The sequence below is a fragment of the Stenella coeruleoalba genome (assembly GCF_951394435.1).
Source record: "Stenella coeruleoalba genome assembly, chromosome: 15".
NCBI lineage: Eukaryota > Metazoa > Chordata > Mammalia > Artiodactyla > Delphinidae > Stenella > Stenella coeruleoalba.
The window spans coordinates 68,008,207-68,025,090 of record NC_137161.1 but is presented as its reverse complement, the minus strand read 5'-3'; positions in this window follow the sequence as shown (position 1 = coordinate 68,025,090).

The window sequence follows — 16,884 nt, the reverse complement described above, 5'->3', positions numbered from 1 at the left end:
ACTAGACAAACACTTTAAAACAACCATTTTAACATAATCAAAGAACTAAAGGAAGACATAAAGTCAAGAAAATGGTGGATGAACAAAATGTAAATATCAAGAAAGAGAGAGAAAACCTCAAAAGAAACCAGAAAGAGATTCTAGAGCTGAAAAGTATAGAAACTGAAATGAAAAATTCACTAGAGGGACTCAAAGGCAGATTTGAGTAGACAGACAAAAGAACCAGTGAACTTGAAGATAGGACTATTGAAACTATTGGAGAACATTTCTCCAAAGAAGCCATACAGATGGCTAAAAAGCACATGAAGAAATGCTCAACATCATTAATTATTAGAGAAATGCAGATCAAAACTACAATGAGGTATCACTTCCTACCAGTCAGAATAGCCATCATCAAAAAGTCTACAGAGAAGACCTCAGACTTCCCAAAAGGTAAGAAACTACCCACATACCTGGCAATGTGGCTGACAGGGTCTTGGTGCTTCGGCTGGATGTCAGGCCTGAGCCTCTGAGGTGGGAAAGCTGAGCTCAGGACATTGGACCACCAGAGACTTCCTGGCCCAATGTAATATCAATCGGCAAGAGCTCTCCAAGAGATCTCCATCTCAATGCTAAACCCAGCTCCACTCAGTGACCAGCAAGCTCCAGTGCTGGAAACCCCATGCAAAACAACTAGCAAGACAGGAACACAACCCCCATTATCAGAGAGGTTGCCTAAAATCATAATAAGTTCAGAGACACCCCAAAACACACCACAGGACGCAGTCCTGCCCACCAGCACACAGGCACTAGTCACCTCCACCAGGAAGCCTACACAAGCCACTGAACCAACCATACCCACTGGGGGCAGACGCCAAAAACAATGGGAACAATGAACTTGCAGCCTGCGAAAAAGAGACCCCCAAAACAGTAAGTTAAGCAAATTGAGAATACAGAGAAATATGCAGCAGATGAAGGAACAAGGTAAAAACCCACCAGACCAAACAAATGAAGAAGAAAGAGGCAGTCTACCTGAAAAAGAATTCAGAGGAATAATAGTAAAGATGATCCAAAATCTTGGAAATAGAATGGAGAAAATACAAGAAACATTTAACAAGGACCTAGAAGAACTAAAGAGCAAACAAACAGTGATGAACACAATAAATGAAATTAAAAATTCTCTAGAAGGAATCAATAGCAGAATAACGGAGGCAGAAGAATGGATAAGGGACCTGGAAGATAAAATAGTGGAAATAACTACCACAGAGCAGAATAAGGGAAAAAGAATGAAAAGAATTGAGGACACTCTCAGAGACTTCTGAGACAACATTAAGTGCACCAACATTCGAATTATAGGGGTCCCAGAAGAAAAAGAGAAAAAGAAAGGGACTGAGAAAATATTTCAAGAGATTATAGTTGAAAACTTCCCTAATATGGGAAAGGAAATAGTCAATCAAGTCCAGGAAGTGCAGAGAGTCCCATACAGGATAAATCCAAGGAGAAACACACCAAGACACATATTAATCAAACTATCAAAAATTAAATACAAAGAAAAAATATTAAAAGCATCAAAGGAAAAGCAACAAATAACATACAAGGGAATCCCCATAAGGTTAACAGCTGACCTTTCAGCAGAAGCTCTGCAAGCCAGAAGGGAGTGGCAGGACATATTTAAAGTGATGAAAGGTAAAAACCTACTCAACAAGGATCTCATTCAGATTCGACGGAGAAATCAAAAGCTTTACAGACAAGCAAAAGCTAAGAGAATTCAGCACCACCAAACCAGCTCTACAACAAATGCTAAAGGAACTTGTCTAAGTGGGAAACACAAGAGAAGAAAAGGACCTACAAAAACAAACCCAGGGCTTCCCTGCTGGTGCAGTCGTTGAGAGTCCGCCTGCTGATGCAGGGGACACGGGTTCGTGCCCCGGTCTGGGAAGATCCCACATGCCGCAGTGTGGCTGGGCCCGTGAGCCATGGCTTCTGGGCCTGTGCGTCTGGAGCCTGTGCTCCGCAACAGGAGAGGCCGCAGCAACGAGAGGCCCGTGTACAGCAAAAAAAAAAAAAAATTAAGAAAATGATAATAGGAACATACATATTGATAATTACCTTAAATGTGAATGGATTAAATGCTCCAACCAAAAGACACAGGCTCGCTGAATGGATACAAAAACAAGACCTATATATATGCTGGCTACAAGAGACCCACTTCAGACCTAGGGACACACACAGACTGAAAGTGAGGGGATGGAAAAAGATATTCCATGCAAATGGAAATCAAAAGAAAGCTGGAATAGCAATACTCATATCAGATAAAATAGACTTTAAAATAAAGACTGTTACAAGAGATAAGGAGGAACCCTACATAATGATTTAAGGATCAATCAAAGAAGAATATAACAATTATAAATATTTATGCACCCAACATAGGAGCACCTCAATACATCAGGCAACTGCTAACAGCTATAAAAGAAGAAATCAACAGTAACACAATAATAGTGGGGGACTTTAACCCCTCACTTAAACCAATGGAAAGATCATCCAGACAGAAAATTAATAAGGAAACACAAGCTTTAAATGACACAATAGACCAGATAGATTTAATTGATATTTATAGGACATTCCATCCAAAAACTGCAGATTACACTTTCTTCTCAAGTGTGCACGGAACATTCTCCAGGATAGATCACATCTTGGGTCACAAATCAAGCCTCAGTAAATTTAAGTAAACTGAAATCATATCAAACATCTTTTCTGACCACAACACTATGAGATTAGAAATCAATTACAGGGAAAAAAATGTAAAAAACACAAACACATGGAGGTTAAACAATATGTTACTAACTAACCACTGAAGAAATCAAAGAGGAAATCAAAAAATACCTAGAGACAAATGACAAAGAAAACACGACGATCCAAAACCTATGGGATGCAGCAAAAGCAGTTCTAAGAGACAAGTTTATAGCAATACAAGGCTGCCTCAGAAAACAAGAAAAGGGCTTCCCTGGTGGCGCAGTGGTTGGGAGTCCGCCTGCCAATGCAGGGGAAACGGGTTCGAGCCCTGGTCTGGGAAGATCCCACATGCCGTGGAGCAACTAAGCCCGTGGGCCACAACTACTGAGCTTGCGCATCTGGAGCCTGTGGTCCGCAACAGGAGAGGCCGCGACAGTGAGAGGCCCATGCACCGTGATGAAGAGTGGCCCCCACTCGCCGCAACTGGAGAAAGCCCTCGCACAGAAACAAAGACCCAACACAGCCAAAAATAAATTAATTAATTAATTAAAATTTAAAAAAAAAAAAACAAGAAAAATCTGAAATAAACAATCTAACCTTACACCTAAAGGAACTAGAGAAAGAAGAACAAACAAAACCCAAAGTAGCAGAAGGAAAGAAATCATAAAGATCAGATCAGAAATAAATGAAATAGAAACAAAGAAAACAATAGCAAAGATCAATAAAACTAAAAGCTGGTTCTTTGAGAAGATAAATAAAATTGATAAACCATTAGCCAGACTCAACAAGAAAACGAGGGAGAGGATTCAAATCAATAAAATTAGAAATAAAAAAGAGGTTACAACAGACACCACAGAAATACAAAGCATCCTAACAGACTACTACAAGCAACTCTATGCCAATGAAATGGACAACCTGGTAGAAATGGACAAATTCTTAGAAAGGTATAACCTTCCAAGACTGAACCAGGAAGAAATAGAAAATATGAACAGACCAATTACAGGTAATGAAACTGAAACTGTGATTAAAAATCTTCTAACAAACAAAAGTCCAGGACCAGATGACTTCACAGGTGAATTCTATCAAACATTTAAAGAAGACCTAACACCCATCCTTCTCAAACTCTTCCAAAAAATTGCAGAGGAAGGAACACTCCCAAACTCATTCTATGAGGCCACCATCACCCTGATACCAAAACCAGACAAAGATACTACAAAAAAAGAAAATTACAGACCAATATCACTGATGAATATAGATGAAAAAATCCTCAACAAAATACTAGCAAACAGAATCCAACAACACATTAAGAGGATCATACACCACGATCAAGTGGGATTTATCCCAGAGATGCAAGGATTCTTCAATATACACAAATCAACCAATGTGATACACCATATTAACAAATTGAAGAACAAAAACCATATGATCATCTCAATAGATGCAGAAAAAGCTTCTGACAAATTCAACACCCATTTATGATAAAAACTCTCCAGAAATTGGGCATAGAGGGAACCTATCTCAACATAATAAAGGCCATATGTGACAAACCCACAACAAACATCATTCTCAATGGTGAAAAACTGAAAGCATTTCCTCTAAGATCAGGAACAAGACAAGGATGCCCACTCTCACCACTATTTTCAACAAAGTTTTGGAAGTCCTAGCCATGGCAATCAGAGAAGAAAAAGCAATAAAAGGAATACAAACTGGAAAGAAGAAGTAAAACTGTCACTGTTGGCAGATGACATGACACTATACATAGGGAATCCTAAAGATGCCACCAGAAAACTACTAGAGCTAATCAATGAATCTGGTAAAGTTGCAGGATACAAAGTTAATGTACAGAAGTCTCTTGCATTTCTATACACTAATGGTGAAAAATCTGAAAGAGAAATTAAGGAAACACTCCCATTTACCATGGCAACCAGAAGAATAAAATACCGAGGAATAAACCTACCTAGGGAGACAAAAGACCTGTATGCAGAAAACCATAAGACACTGATGAAAGAAATTAAAGATGATACAAAGAGATGGAGACATATACCATGTTCTTGAATAGGAAGAATCAATACTGTGAAAATGACTATACTACCCAAAGCAATCTACAGATTTAGTGCAATCCCTATCAAACTACCAATAGTATTTTTTACGGAACTAGAACAAAAAATCTTAAAATTTGTATGGAGACACAAAAGACCCCAAATAGCCAAAGCAGTCCTGTGGGAAGAAAATGGAGCTGGAGGAATCAGACTCCATGACTTCAGAGTATACTACAAAGCTACAGTAATCAAGACAATATGGTACTGGCACAGAAACAGAAATATAGGTCAATGGAACAGGATAGAAAGCCCAGAGATAAACCCATGCACCTATGGTCAACTAATCTATGACAAAGGAGGCAAGGATATACAATGGAGAAAAGACAGTCTCTTCAACAAGTGGTTCTGGGAAAACTGGATAGCTACATGTAAAAGAATGAAATTAGAACACTCCCTAACACCATACACAAAAATAAACTCAAAATGGATTAAAAACCTAAATGTAAAGCCAGACACTATAAAACTCTTAGAGGAAAACATAGGCAGAACAGTCTATGACATACATCACAGCAACATCCTTTTTGACCCACCTCCTAGAGAAATGGAAATAAAAACAAAAATAAACAAATGGGATCTAATGAAACTTAAAAGCTTTTGCAAAGCATAGGAAGCTACAAACAACACGAAAAGACAACCCTCAGAATGGGAGAAAATAGTTGCAAACGAAGCAACTGACAGAGGATTAATCTCCAAAATATACAAGCAGCTCATGCAGCTCAATATCAAAAAAAAACAAACAACCCAATCCAAAAATGGGCAGAAGACCTAAATAGACATTTCTCCAAAGAATATATACAGATTGCCAACAAACACATGAAAGGATGCTCAAGATCACTAATCATTAGAGAAATGCAAATCAAAACTACAATGAGTTAACACCTCACACCAATCAGAATGGCCATCATCAAAAAATATACAAACAATAAATACTGGAGAGGATGTGGAGAAAAGGGAACCCTCTTGCACTGTTGGTGGGAATGTAAATTGATACAGCCACTATGGAGAACAGTAAGTTTCCTTAAAAAGCTAAAAATAGAACTACCATATGACCCAGCAATCCCACTACTGGGCATATACCTTGAGAAAACCATAATTCAAAACAAGTCATGTACCACAATGTTCATTGCAGCACTATTTACAATAGCCAGGGCATGGAAGCAACCTAAATGTCCATTAACAGAGGAATGGATAAAGAAAATGTAGTATGTATATACAATGGAATTTTTTTTTTTTCGGTACACAGGCCTCTCACTGTTGTGGCCTCTCCCGTTGTGGCGCACAGGCTCCGGACGCGCAGGCTCAGCGGCCATGGCTCACGGGCCCAGCCCCTCCGCGGCATGTGGGATCTTCCCGGACCGGGGCACAAACCCGTGTCCCCTGCATTGGCAGGCAGACTCTCAACCACTGCGCCATCAGGGAAGCCCATACAATGGAATATTAGTCAGCCATAAAAAAGAACAAAATAACACCATTTACAACAACATGGATGGACCTAGAGATTGTCATACTGAGTGAAATAAATTAGACAGAGAAAGACAAATATCATACGATACCACTTATTTGTGGAATATAAAAAGAAAAGGGTAGAAGTAAACTTACCTACAAAACAGAAATAGAGTTACAGATGTAGAAAACACCATATGGTTACCAGAGGGTAAGGGGGGGAGAGATAATTGGGAGATTGGGGTTGACATATACACACTACTATATATAAAATAGGTAACTAATAAGGATTTACTGTATAGCACAGAGAACTCAACTCAATACTCTGTAATGGCCTATATGAGAAAAGAATCTTAAAAAGAGTGGATATATATATGTATAACTGATTCACTTTGCTGTACACCTGAAACTAACACAGCATTGTAAATCAGCTATACTTCAATAAAAAAAATTTTTTTAAAGAAATTATTGAAGAACAGAAAGAAAAAAGATAAAAGAAAAGTGAACAGAGCCTAAAAGATACCATCAAGAAATCAAGATATATATTGTGGGAGCCCAGAAGGAGAATAGAGACAGAAAGGGCAGAAAGAATATTTAAAGAAATAATGGACAAAACATCCCAAGTTTGATGAAAGACATGAATATAAACATCCAAGCAGTTCAAATAACACTAAGTAGGATAAACTCAAAGAGATTCAAACTGACTTAGGTTATAATCAAATTGTCAGAAAACAAAGAGAAAATCTTGAAAGCAGCAAAAGAGAAGCGACTCATCACATACACGAGATCCTCAACAATATTATGATCAGATTTCTCATCAGAAAACTTTGGAAGCCAGAAGACAGTAGACTATGTTCAAAGTGCTAAAAGGAAAAAAAAAATAACTGTCAACCAAGAATCCTAACTGGCAAAATTGTCCTTCAATTTTGAGGGAAAAATTAACACATTCCTAGACAAACAAAAGTTTAGGGACATTTTTTTACTAGATGTACCCTGCAAGAAATACTAAAAGGAGTCATACAGATTGGAATGAAAGGACACTAAACAGTAATTCAAAGCCATATGAAGAAATAAAGATCTCAGTAAAGGTAGATAAATGACTATTATAAAAGCTAGTGTTATTGTAGAAATGGTTTGTAACTTCACTTTTTGTTTTCTACACAATTTAAGAGGCTAATACACTATTTTACAAAAGAAAAAATATTGGCCTAAAGCTAGTATTATTGTAACAGTGGTTTGTAACTCCACATTTTATCTTCTACATAATTTAAGAGACTAATGCATCATAAAAAAAACCTTATGAGTTTATGTTTTTGAACACACAATGTATACAGATGTCATTTTGTGGCGTCCACAACTAAAAGAGCTGGGGCCACAAATGTATAACAGCAGAGTTTTGTATATTGTTGAAGTTAAGCTAGTACAAATTAAAATTAGAGTGTTTTAACTTTAGGATGTTAAATGGAATCTCTATAGTTAGCACAAAGAAAATAGTTATAGAATATACACAAAAGGAAATAAGAATAAAACTTAAATGATTCACTACAAAAAGTTAGCTAAACACAAAAAGGACAGTAATACAGGAAATGAGGAATAAAAAAACTATAAGACATATAGAAAAAAATAGCAAAATGACAGAAGTAAGTCCCCCTTTATCAGTAACTAATTTAATTGGAGAATACCCAATCAAAAGTCAGATATTGGCAGAATGGATCAAAAACTATATGACCCAACTCTATGCTGTCTACGAGAGAATCAATTTAGATCCAAAGACACACATAGGTTAAAAATGAAAAGATGGTGAAAGCAGGATCTTGAAGAGATATTTGTACGCTGATATCATAGCAGCATTACTCACAGTAGCCAAAGTGTGTAAGCAACCCAAGTGCCCATCAATGGTTAAGAAAATGTGGTATATACATACAATGGAATATTATTCATCCTTAAAAAGAAACGAAATTCTAACATACGCTACAACATGGATAAACTTTGAGAACATTATGCTGAGTGAAATAAGCCAGTTACAAAAAGACAACTGAATGATTCAAATGAGGTAACTAGAGCAGTCAAAATCATAGAGACAGAAAGTAGAACAGTAAAGTTGGGAAGAATGGGGATTTACAGTTTAATGGGATATTGAGTTTCAGTTTTGCAAGATGAAAAGAATTCTGGAGATGGATGGTGATGATAGCTGCACAATAATATGAATGTACTTTATATCGCTGAACTATACACTTAAAACGGTTAAGATGTTAAAATTCATGTTACATGTTATTTACCACAATAAAGAAAATGGGGAGAAGGACTTCCCTGGTGGTGCAGTGGTTAAGAATCCACCTGCCAGTGCAGGGGACACAGGTTCAAGCCCCGGTCCGGGAAGATCTCACATGCTGCAGAGCAGCTAAGCCTGTGCGCCACAACTACTAAGCCTGCACTCTAGAGCCCGCGAGCCACAACTCCTGAGCCCAAGCACCACAACTCCTGAAGCCCACACACCTAGAACCCGTGCTCTGCAACAAGAGAAGCCACCGCAATAAGAAGCCTCGCACTATAACAAAGAGTTGCCCCCACTTGCCACAAGTAGAGAAAGCCCTCATGCAGCAGCAAAGACCCAACGCAGCCAAAACTAAATTTAAAAAATAAAATAAACTTATAAAAAGAAAAGAAAAGAAAAGAAAATGGGGAGAAAAGTAAATAGATTACTGGATACAGAATTTCATTTTGAAAAGATGAAAAAGTTCTGGAGCTGGATGGTGGTGATGGCTGTACAGCAATGTGAATGTGCTTAGTGCCACTGAACTGTACACCTCCAACGGGGGTTAATATTGTACATTTTATCTTTTATATTCTTTACCACAATAAAAAAGTGAATGGAAAAAGAGCCTAATATTGATTAGACACTTACATTGAACCAGATTCTGTGCTAAATGCTTTACATGCATTGGTGTCTCCACTCTATGCTTCCTACATTGTATACAGATGAGAAAATTAAGTCATAAAGCTGTTAAAGCAATTTTTCTAAATTGTGTGCTAGGTCCTCTAAATATTAACTATTTGTTTCATTATTTATTTATGGTTACTTTTTTTTTTTTTTTTTTTTTTTGCGGTACGCGGGCCTCTCACTGTTGTGGCCTCTCCCGTTGTGGAGCACAGGCTCCGGACGCGCAGGCTCAGCGGCCACGGCTCATGGGTCCAGCCGCTCCGCGGCATGTGGGATCTTCCTGGACCGGGACACGAACCCGTGTCCCCTGCATCGGCAGGCAGACTCGCAACAACTGTGCCACCAGGGAAGCCCAAGATACATTAATTTTAAGCCTACAGCAGAATATGTTTTTATATACCTCGACACTTATGTAAAATCCACCACCAAAATACAGAAAAGTTCCAGCTCCCCAGAAAACCTTCCTGCTTTTCCCAGGAAATATCCCCTCCAGAAAGAGCCACTGTCTGACTTCTATTGTCATAGATTAGGTTTATTTACTTTTAAGAATTTTTAAAATTGTGGTATAGTATGTAACATAAAATTTACCATCTTAACCATTTCTTTTTTCCCAGTTTTACTGAGATATAATTGACATAAAATTGTATTATTTTAAGGTGTATAACATAATTATTTGATATACAAATATATTATAAAATGATTTTCACAATAAGTTTAGTTAAAATCATTCACCTCACATAGTTGCAACTTTTTTCCTTGTGATAAGAGCTTTTAAGATCTACTCTCTTAGCAACTTTCAAATATACAGTACTGTATTGTTGACTACTATAATAGTTAACTTTCAAATATACAGTACTGTATTGTTAACTAATGTACACCTTGGTGTACATTACATCCCCTGAACTTATTTGTCTTTTAACTGAAACTTTGTGCCTTTTGACAACTTCACCTATTTTGCCCACCCTCATCCCTACTTCTGGCAACCACCAATCCGTTCTCTGTTTCTATGAGTTTAGTTGTGTTCTTTTTAGATTCTACACAAAGGTGAGCTCATACACTATTTGTTTTTCTCTCTCTGACATTTCATTTACCCTAATGCCTTTGAGATTCATCCATGTTGTCACAAACAGCAGGATTTCCTTCTTTTTGTGGCTGAATAATATTCCACTGTATATACACCACATTTTCTTTACCCATTCATCCATTGAAGGACACTTAGGTTGTTTCCATGTCTTGTCTATCATAAATGATGCTTCAATGAACTTGGGAGTGCAGATATCTCTTTGAGATAGTGATGTCTTTTCCTTTAGATATATGCCCAGTAGTGGAATTGTTGGATCATACAGTAGTTCTACTTTTAATTTTTTGAGGAACCTCCATACTATTTTCCATAGTAGCTGCACCAATTTACATTCCCACCAACAGTGCACAAGTGTCCCCTTTTCTCCACATCCTCACCAATACTTGCTATCTCTTGTCTTTTTGATGACAGTCATTCTAGCAGGTGTGAGGTGATATCTCATTGTGGTTTTAATAAACCATTTCTAAGTGTGAAGTTCAGTAGTGTTAAGTTCATTCACTTTGTTGTGCAACCTGTCTCCAGAACTCTTTTCATCTTGCAAAACTGAAACTCTTCCCATTAAACCACACCCCATCCCCCTCCCCTCAGCCACTGGCAAACACCTTCTTACTTTCTGTCCCTATGAATTTGACTATTCAAGGTAGTTCAGGTAAGTTGAATCATATATGTTTATCTTTTCATGACTGGCGATCTTAGTTCAAGATACTATGACAAGTTACCCTAGACTGGGTGGCTTAAAGAAACATATATTTCTCATGATTCTGGAGGCTAGAAATTTAAGATTAGGATGCCAGCATGATCAGGTTGTTGTGGGAGCTGTCTTCTTGGTTATGTCCCCATGTGCCCTTTCCTTGGTGCATGCATGGAGACAGAGAGAGAGAGAGAAGAAGAAAAAAGGAAGGAGAAGGAGGGGGGGAAGAAGAAGGAGGAGGAGGAGGGGAAAAAGAAGAAGGAGAAGAAGAAGGAGAGGAAGGAGGAGAAGAGGAAGAGGAAGGAGAAGAAAGAGGGGGAGGAGGGGGAGGAGGAGGAGGAGAAGAAGAAGAAGGAGAAGGGGAGGAAGACGAAAAGAGAAAGTCTCATGTCTCTTTTTCTAAGGGCATTAGTCTCATCATAGGGCCTCCACCCTCATGACCTCACCTAAACCCAATTACCTCCCAAAGGCCTCATCTCCATCTACCACCACATTGGGAATTAGGGCTTCAACAGATAAATTTAGTACAAGGGAGACACAAATGTTCAGTTTGTTGTACTGGCTAATTTCACTTAGCGTAATGTTCTCAAGTTTCATCCATGCTGTAGCGTGTATTAGTCTTTTCTGTTCTTGAATTTCATATAAATGGGAATCATACTGTTTCTGGATTTTTTTCACTGTACATAATATCTGTGAGATTCATCCATTTTTTGGTGCGTGTCAGTTTTCATTCTTTTTTTTCTTTTTTTTCTTGCTCTGCATGAATACAGACAATGTGCTTATCTAGTCAATGTCAATGGTCATCTGGATTATTTCCAACTGGGGACAACTTTGGAAAACTCTACTAAGAACGTTCTTGTATGTGTCTTTTTGAATGAATACGTATTCATTTCTCTTGGATAAATAATCAGAAGTGGAATTTCTACAACCAGCTATTCTAAATCCTTTGGCCTGACTCCAAACGGCTGGGGCTGGTTGCAGCTCTGATGTCATATGGTCCTGTACGTACCCCACTCCTTTCACTGAGGACTCCTCCTGGGAGGAAGCTGTCTCCAGCTTCCCCTTCACTCCTTTCAGGGCCTCCAGTGCCTAGGTGGGTTCTCCAAGCACAGCAGCAAACAAGAACTTGAACAGGAAGTAACTGTGGATAAACACTGAGTAATAATGAATGCAGCACAATTAAACCCAATATTAGATCAGGGAAAGTTCTTGTTTGGTTTACTAAATTCTAGAAGAAGAAACTGAAAACATGAAGCCATGAGGGCACAAACGAAGAGTTCAAAGATCCAGACTGGAACATTGTTCCCATTACGGCCCTCCAGTCCTCCCAGGAGTAATAGCACAGTAATGGTAACTCAGCTCCCAGGGCAGACTTGCTGTTGTAAGCTTCCAGCTCTGCTACCCTCCTCATTCAAGGGCTGCAGGAAGAAAGCCAGAGGCCTGCTCATTCTTTGTTAGAAGAGGGTTAGCAAATGTTGGAGAGGTGTTGAAAACCCACTAGCACCAATCTGAGATTTTCTCCTCAATGTTTCCAGAACAACTGAAACCTAGTTAAATCAGGAATGACTCTCATTTTGAGATCCGGTGCCATGTGAAAGCAATACGAAAAGTCATGGCAGGGTCCCCAATTTGGAATCAAGATGCAAAGGGATGACTTAAGTCTGAATAGGAAGTACTTTCTCTTTCCTCCCATGCTGCCTCCTGGAAAGAAGGAACTGGGAGTGCCTTCTGCACAGAGAACTTGAATTGGGTGGAATAGATAGCTCTGCCCTAAGGCTTCCTTACTCAGCATTTCTCTGCAGGGCCAGGACTAGGGTGAGGAGAGTGAGGCACTCGACTTGAGTCCCAAATTTAAGGGGCACCGAGAAATCAGTAAGAAAAATCAATAATAGTTCAATGTAATGTATTTAAAAAGCAAAACTAATGCAAAAAAAAAAAAAAAAACATGATGAAGGAAACAACAACTTTTTAAACCAAGGTAGGATCTCATTGCCAGGATTAAGGTGAGGTAAGTGAGGCTGAGTCATGTAGGTTCAGAGTAGACCTACAAAGAAATTGTTAGGATTATATGAGCTAAAGCTTGTAAAACGCTTGGAACAAGCTATAAATGTTTTAATTATTATCATTATCATTATTATTATTTCATACTAATCATAATTTCCTATTATCAGAAATGTTATTATTTAGTTATTATTACTTGGAGAGAGAGGGTTGTTTCATCACTTGGGATAGTGGGGAGCGGCTGATCCCATCCCTGCCTCTAAGCAGTCTTTCCTAATTCCTTGAATTTAAATTCGTTGCCCCTCACCTGTGCCCCTCTGGCATCCTCAATTGACCTGATCTTTGCACTTACCCTGCATTGTGTCGTCTGTTTATTCATCCATCTCCCCAGGCAGCCTAGGACTTTTGGGAGGGTAGAGGCAGCCCTATCTTGTTTATCAATTTATCCTCCTCAGAGCAGAGCCCAGTGCCTGCCACATAATAGCCCCTGGAACTATATTTATGGTCTTAGATGACTGAGAATTGGTGTCCAGAGACCTCTCCTCGATCCTTCTTCAATAAAATTGTACCAGATTGGTCGGGAGTCTGGGGTGGGGGAATGGGAACCTGCCAACTCTCTTATTTAGCCTGAAGTCAAAGAATAATAAAATTATATAATATAATTTTATTATATTATAAATTATATTTTATTTTATTAATTAAAATATAATTAAATTTAAATATATTTAATTTTAAATATATTTAAATTTGAAATATAATTAAAATTATATTTTATTAAATTATAAATTATATTATATTATATAAAATTATATAATAATAAAATTATCACTATTGTTTCTTTTAGTGTTAACATTTATCGGGAACTTCATATATGTGCTAAGCATTGTTCTAAACTTTTTTCATGGATTAATTCATTTAATCCTCATGATAATCACAGAGATAGATAATTTTTTTTCCCATTTAACTGAAACAGGCACAGAGAAGTCGAGTGTGTGTCCAGGATCACTCAGTCACCAAGTGGGAGAGCTGTGCTCAAACTCCTCAATCTGACCCCAGAGTCTGTGCTACCAGGCACTAAATGAGACTTGGCTCCCCAGGTTCACAGAACCCGCCACCCACCTTTGTAAGAAGATGCCAGCTTAATACCTGCCACCCCAAGCAATCTTTACTTAGTCTCTCTTATAACAAGAGAGTGCTTAATAGCAAGGACATACGAGGAAAAGAAAATAGATTTTATCATTTCTCTAAGAGGCCACCTGATCCCTGCATGTTAAAAAGAAATCTTTAATATAACATGTCTCTTTGTCCTGCAATTCTTTCATATGCTTGGCTGGTCAGCTTAATCTTCAGCTGGCCCAGAAGAACACCCATCCATAAAACTGCACTTCTAGATGCAGTGCAGCCTGAAGACGGGAGACTTTAGCAAGCAGTCACAGTGCCAAATGTAGAAAGCAGCAGAGAAACCATCTGGTGAAAGGGATATTTCTTGCACACCTTGTATGTTTTTGGATTTTCGTCAGTACATTCCAGGTTTAGGTGTTTTTATAAACAAGTGGCAAGGTATCAACCTAGCATGTTTTCTTTGTACCACCCTGAATTCTTCAGACAACAGGATAGAATGGAATGATAGAATATTTGAATTGGAAAATGACTTTTTACTTATACTCAGTTTTAGAACAGTTAATGTGTTCCCATTTGCAAAAATCAGACTGATATCAAATGATTGTCATTGGGAAGTGAACTCCCACTCCAGCCATGCTTTCCACCCACTAGAAATAACCATGTTTATTCATTTCTTAGTTTCTTGTTCATCTTTCCATACTTTCTTTAACAAATTTACCCATCTAAATATTGAAAAATGAGAATAAATTTTCTTATATATTCTTCTTTCCCTTCTTTCTGACACAAAAGATATCAATAGTATGTACAATATTGTGCACTTTGTTTGTTTTATTTAACAATCTATCTGGAGACCTTTCCATATTAGAGCATAGAGAATTTCATTAATTTTTACAGCTGCATTGCATTCATGTAAGGATGTACCTGAATAGTTTAAATAGTCCCTAGTGGGTGAATACTTTGGTATTTCCAAACTTTTACGATTGCAAATCATCATGTTCTCCCCACCACAGTGCCTCTGTAGAATAAATCCCAGAGCCAGGATCACTAGGTCAAAGGGTAAGAGCATTTTCAAGGTTGATGGATGGTGCCAACTTGCCCTCCACGGGGGCTACAACCTTTTGCACTCACACCAGTCATGATAACAGTGCCTATTTCCCCACATCCTTACCAATAAAGTCTTTAGAACATTCTCTTTTTGCCAATCTGGTAAGTGTTAAATGGTATCTGAGTGTAATTTCCATTTGCATTTATCTTATCATGAGTAAGGTTTGGCATCTTTTCATAAGGACAGTGAGTTAAAAACACTTTTATTGGGGACTTCCCTGGTGGCGCAGTGGTTAAGAATCCACCTGCCAATGCAGGGGACATGGGTTCGATCCGTGGTCCAGGAAGATCCCACATGCCACAGAGCAACTAAGCCCATGCGTGGCCACAACTACTGAGCCTGCACTCTAGAGCCCGCAAGTCACAGCTACGGAGCCCACGTGCCACAACTACTGAAGCCTGCATGCCTAAAACCCGAGCTCTGCAACAAGAGACACCACTGCAATGAGAAGCCCGTGCACCACAATGAAGAGTAGCCCCCACTCCATGCAACTAGAGAAAGCTTGCATGCAGCAACAAAGACCCAATGCAACCAAATTAAAATAAAATAAACACTTTAATTGTGAGCGACAGAAGCTCATTAGGGCTAGCCCAAGCAAATGAAGGGGAAATTAGTATTAAAGAATGACAGAAGTGTTTCATGAAGCCAAGAGCAGAAAGCTAGCCAAGCCCCAGGAGAGACTGGATCTAGAAAATGGAAAAACATTAACTAGATTCCCTGTCTCTGTCTCTCTCTCTCCATTCATGGCATAAAACCTCCTCACAGCCCCCTAAAGTACTTGATACATTTCCCATCCCCCACAGGCACTATCACATAGTCTAAATTCCAAATACACAGTTTCTGCCCCAGTGCATCCCTAGTCCAATGAGCCATAGTTGGAGATGGGGATGATGAGGAGAATCAGAAAACACACAATTTCCGGGGCCCACCTATAGTAGATGCCTATTGCATGCCTACGGAAAACCCACTGCCCCTTCACTAATTGTCCATCCTCCATGGAGCATTCTGCCAAAAAGACAGAAGGCTTCTTTTTTTTTTTTTTGGCAGAGCTCCACTTGGAGGATAGTCTACTCCTCTCTGCATGACTCCAGTGTTTTTCCAAGGCAATCATGGTAATTCTATTCCCTTTGCAAGGGATGGTTTTAGGAATAGAAGGATGCAGCTCTAGCCAATGATACATAAGGAAACATTCTTCACTAAAAACAGGTACAGTGTCAAGATGGGCACTCTCCTGTTAATGTATGCTGTTGTGTCTGTATGTGATTGTATCGATTAGCTTGTGCTACGTAACAAACCACCCCCAAATCTAGTGACTTAATATAGAATCATTCATTATTTCTTATGATTCTGTGGGTTGGCCAGGTGGTTCTTGTGGCCTGGGCTTCCTCAGCTGGGGCTGGATGGTCCAGGACAGCCTCACTCACATGTCTGACAATTGACAAGCTGGTTGGTCTAGAGGGAGTCAGCTGGGGGGTGGGGGAAGTGGCTCATTTCTATGCTATCAGCAAGCTGGTCACGAAATAGTGTCTCAGGTCCCAAGTGCAACAAGAGAAAACAACAACAACAACTCCAATGTGCAAAGCACTTTTCAAGTGTCTTCATGTGTCTCCTTACTATTGTCCCATTGGCCAAAGCAAGTCACGTGACTAAGCCCTAATGAGATGGAGAAGTAGACTATATCTCTTGATG